Consider the following 5,725-nt stretch of genomic DNA (forward strand, 5'->3'; position numbering starts at 1 on the left):
AACAAAAATCAAGTGCTACATCATTTCCTGGTTTCAAGGCAAAGGACAAACCTAAATTTAAAACTTGCTCCTCGACACGACTCAGTACATACGTAGAAAGATTTAAGATGGAATTCGGTAACATACACATACTCCACGGACTGTGGTTACACAAATCACTAAGTTTTTCTTGCAGTCGGATGCGTGTGAAATAAGTTTCTCTGTTACATTTCTTATCAGCTGTTTCACATATTGCTTCAAATAAATCACTTGGCAGTTGTTGCTTGAGGAAACTCAACGTACGTCGTAGATGGTAGTATGTTTCATCAATTTCTCTCTTCACGTTGCGTATACCGTCCTTCAGTAACATCCGTGCATAATCAGGGAAGGGGTCGTGTTGCTGCCTGAAGAGAGAAGGTCGGAAAGATCTAGGCACCACTTGTTCATGGAGGCAATCGGTGAGGAAATGTTGCTGTAGGTTCTTGTGTTTGGAATACATCTATTTTCGTCTGCCAGTGTGGGTTTTTGTATCCTATTTCATGGTCACGATAGTGTGACTCTTCAGCCGTTGTCTTGAGAGACTGGTACAACCCTGCACAATAGTCTCCCACAGGACACTAATACAATCCTCTAACCCTCTTCTCAAGCTTTAACATTCACCCTCAGATCAGTAAACAAAAGACAGCAAATCAAACCTAACCCTATCAGCTCCACCACATCTTTTGATTCAGTAAGATTTTATTCAGCTTGATTCGTATACCCATCAACAATGCAGTCTCTCAACAGCTTCTTATTCAATCTTCTAACCCTCTAATCCTAAGACTTTACCTCTGAAGCTTCACATACGTAGAAAAATCATTCAAATTTAACCCTACCAACTCCATTACATCTTTTAATTCAAGATTACTTTATTCAATGTGAGAGACTGATATAACCTTCGACAATACAGTCTCTCACTAAACACTGGTTAAGTCTTTTTACCTCTAATTCCTCAAGGCATTACCTTCTAAGATCAGACCAGTAGTAAAGCAATAAAACTTAACACATTCTACTCCACCACACTGATTAATTCAAAATGATTTACTCTGCTTGAATGAGTATTATAACCTTCCAATAATACCATCACTCAATAGCACCTTGACATACTTCTCAAGCTCTCTAATCCTCAGGCTTTGTCTCTGAAGATCACAACTATAAGGAAAAATAATCAGGGGAAAGATTTATGAAAAGTTGAGATCGAATGGGATACAAGGGTTTGAGAGTAAATACGGATTGAAACAAAAGTGATGATGTCTAGGGCTACTGGTGGTACTGTCAAATCAGAGGGAGAGTGGCCAGGTTCGGCTCATCACAAGGGTATGGGAAGTAACTTCATCTTGTGCAGTATTTGTAATAAGTGGATGCACAGATGTGGTGGTATTTGAGGTCGACTGCGAGATAATGCTGATTTGGTGTGTTTGGTGTGTAAGGGAGAGCATGTAAATTGTCAGGTATGAAACGATTGATCTTGCTGGGGATTTTTGAGTGTGTGGAAGAGTTTTGTCATTTGGGGGACATGTCATGTGCTGAACATGGGGCTGGAGAGCTAAGGCAAGGAGTGGCTGGAGGAAGTTCAGGGAGTTGTTACCTCTCCTGCCATTGACAGGGTTCTCCCTCCACACTAAAGGATCTCTGCATGCAGCATGAATTAGAAGCATATTGCTATATGGGAGCAAGACCTGAGCAGTAAAGGAAAAAGAGGATTAATCCCCAAGCTAGACCTCATCAGATCATATAGCCCTGCTAGGGTTACAGGAGAGCGCTACCCCTCCCAGCACAGCAGCCACTAGGTATAATCGACCAGATGGTATATTGTGAACTGCCATTCTGCATATATTTGTCAAACATTATGGCCATATTAACTTAGATTCACTGTCATACCCACTGCAATTGAACAGGGTGTGGTAATCCAAAGGAAACCCACCTTTTAGACCCGCAGCAGCAAGGTGGCTACGAGGCCTCACTCATAGAGGTGTTTAACTGACCAGTTGGTACTCTGCAGGCTGAAAGAAATTAAATATATTACTTCCTCAAGTTTTTCTTTTATACCATATTACATGAAAAACAAAATGTGGCAGGTGTTAGGGATGAAATTCATGCATTACAGTACAGTCATGCCTACATAATACCCAATCCTCTAGCATGAAACTCACATAACACAGGAGGCAAAATTTTAATTCCAAATTTAGTCTATCTCTATCTATCTATTGCCAGACGCCACAATCCCGCAAGGGGTGGCCATTTGACTTTGAGTTATTTGTTTTACGGGGAGGGGCACTAACCCTCCACCGACCCACTTGTTGACACATAGGGGGCACGCATGGTTTGGTTATATGGTATAATAATAAGATTAACAAAGAAATCAGGTTAAGATTCTCTTGCACGTTATTTATGCACTTCGTGTCATTTGTGCAATTCATGTCAATAAATAATAATAATAATAATAATACGGTAATAATAATAATCCATCCATCCATCCATCATCCAATCCTACGCTGCCCCACTAGGAGCGCAGAAGCCCAGGGCTAGGCAGTTGGTCCTGACATTTAAGATGAATAATAATAATAATAATAATAATAATAATAATAATCCATCCATCATCCAATCTTATGTTGCCCCACAAATTCCTTGACGAGTCTGGCTAAATGCTTGTTTACAATCAATTCTCCGCATCTTGATCCTATATCTCAGGTTACAGATAAAAAAAACAACAGCAGCAGCAAAAACAAATCCCATTTTACCCCTGAGGTGTGTAGGTGCCTAAGGTTAGGCTATCAGTACATTTAAAGGTAAATAAAAGACCTACTTCCCTTGGTGGCATTACACGACTGATAAACCTCAAATCACCGTTTGGGGACTGAACTTAACCACCAGACCACCACATGCCTAAACTCAGAAGTATAAATCAAAATTCCTCTTTTGCATTCTTCCTCTTCTGTCTTTCCTTCATTCTCTCCTCTTCCTTCTGCCTACAGGTGACTTTACACTCCCTCTTCTGTCTTTCATTCCTTCATTCTTTCCTCTTCCTTCTGCCTATGGGTGACTCTACACTGAGTGAAAAACCAAATGGTTTCCTGTACACCAGGATACCATTTACTACACTGGGTGGTAACCATACAACCAAATCATGTCACCTGGTGGTTTAGTGGGTAATTAAGGGGCTCCAATCGGACCTATGTAGGTTTAAATCCATGGGGTGGTTGGGGTTTACTGTTCACGTAATGCCACTCACAGGTGAGTGAGGCTGGTCACTCTCATCTTCAATGTCAGGACCAGCTTGCCCAGCCCCAGGTTCCCACGCTCCTCATGGGACGGCACAGGATTGGATGATGGATGGATGGATAAATTAAAATGTTTGGCTTGTGAGGTGCTGCCAGGATTCTAAGGGCTTAAATATATGATTCCTTGTGTGGAGTCTCACTGGGCATGCAGCTGGTAGTTATACACTTTCCTACTTTTTCCCTGTTCCTGGATGCTACCTCACCCCATCCTTAGGTGAAACAAAGGATCATAGTATACTTGAGAGTGTGAGGGTGTAAGCATGCCCCTAATCTCTGATTATTAAATGCAACATTGATGTTATCAGCCTGCATCCCATACTACTGAGAGCAATAAATAACAATACAGAGAAGTTAGATATGTTCAATCATCAACACATGCTTTAGTAACTGCCAATAAAAAATGGGGTTTTGTCCACAACTTTGCACTCTCAGTTTTCATTATACAGTCCAAAAGGTAACGACGATGAAGAAAAGGACGAGGACTGTGAAATGAGGATGAGGAAGGTGACGACAAGGACAATGAGGACGAGGATGACGAGGGTGAGGACAAGGATATCAAGGAGAAGGATGTTGCTGAAGCTGCCACTTACAATGATAGTGGGTGACTGGAAACACCAATGAACTGACTGAAATTACCATAATCTGAACCACTGCAAGGAACATGGAAATTCTATAATTTATTCTAACAAAACTTACTTTTCTAGTCTGAAGTATCAGCCACTAACACAACACTTTTCAATTTTTCCTTTCACAAAGCTAGAGAGGGATGCCTTCACGTGATGGTACCAAAAAAACTAGGTGGCTCACTGCCTGGTTATACCAATGTCCTTCAATTACTTTCCAGTCCCATGCAAGGAGGATGGGGGACTGTAGAAGAATGGCAACTCCAACTTGCAGTCTACCAGAATCATTGATAAGTCCAAAGTCACAAACACAATGGTAATTCCTTGTATCCAATTGCAACAATATTATCTGAAGGAGGCCAGAGTAATGAACAAAAATTTTTCCCCTGATGGCAGCGGAGGCAGCAAATTTAGTCACAACATGAAAATGATAGACATTATAGGCAGAGGAAGCTGCCCATTTATTCTAACACCTTACTATGTGGTGAGGATTGACATGTTGCGGCAAGAGGCCCCAAATTATCGTTCATATGGTCATAACACGGCAAACTTGGGTCATGACATGGTGGGAACAGACACAACGTGGCCAGTGATTGTCACAGCACAGGTTGCATCAGCCTATGACGTATAGCTGTCATGTGTCTGCGTGGGGTGTCGTCACAGCCGACTGATCATTCCTACCCCAGTTGAGCCTACCCTCTCCCCGCACTCTGGCTGCACTCATGCTCTGTGTGATCATTATGACCAGTAAGAGTCCTTACTGTGCAGTACTATTGATGTCACTAGTGAAGGTGTCACTCCAGTACCAAGATAAACTAACATATTAATACTTGTTCAGTGAAGGGGGTTAATAAATAGTGATTCCCTGGTTCCTTACACCTAGAGGGGCAGTCTGTGAACTCAGAGGGTGAGTGTGGGCATTATACAGCATGTGTCTGGGAGGATGGCAACTGTCACATGAAAGCCAACAGTGTGGCTGGATATCACACCACCTGAGACCCAACACCCACACCAGCAGGATTTCAGGTGAGATGGACTCCTCACACACACACACACACACACACACACACACACACACACACACACACACACTGTACCCATCTACAGTATATAACCTTTATTATATATTCTTACTGTCAAACTGAATGTTTTACTGACTTATCCGTATGTTATTTCCTGTCCTTATTGTCAGGCACAGTGTATGGCTGTCTTTATTTTTATTCCATGATTTCTGAAGCCACAAGTACTTTATTAATGTTTTTCTCTTGAACTCTTCTCAAATTGCACATGTTTTACATAATATTAATTTTAATCTCCATGTTGGCAGAATGAATATTAGGTAATACAGAAATGTGCATACAGTACTTCTTTCCATGCATGAACTTCCATTTTTTTCTGCTAAAGAAGTAATCTCTCAGAAATGTTAGCAATACTGTAGATGTAAACGTAATACAGTAGATGTAAACATAAGCAGTTAGGTAGATTATTTTCTGGTCAGCAGGGCTGATAGGAGGTTAGTGAGGGATGTTAAAGTTATAGGAGGTGAGGAGTGTGTGCAGCAGCACAAACTATTGATTTGTGATATGGTGCTTAAAGAATGAGTGATGAAAAAGAGGACTTATGTACCTAGGAGGAAAATATGGAAGCTGAAAAACCAAGTAGTAAGGGATGCCTTCTATAGCGAGATGAGGAGAGTGGTGGCTGAACAGGGAGCTGTGGATAGAGGCGTTAATGAACAGTACAGTGCCCTCAAGAACAACCTCTTCAGAGTCACTGATGAAGTATGCGGTTGGACAAGAGGCC

This window comes from Coenobita brevimanus, unplaced genomic scaffold (assembly GCF_032717465.1).
Source record: "Coenobita brevimanus isolate Jiangsu-jjx unplaced genomic scaffold, ASM3271746v2 jjx.HiC_scaffold_149, whole genome shotgun sequence".
In the NCBI taxonomy this organism is placed as follows: Eukaryota; Metazoa; Arthropoda; class Malacostraca; order Decapoda; family Coenobitidae; genus Coenobita; species Coenobita brevimanus.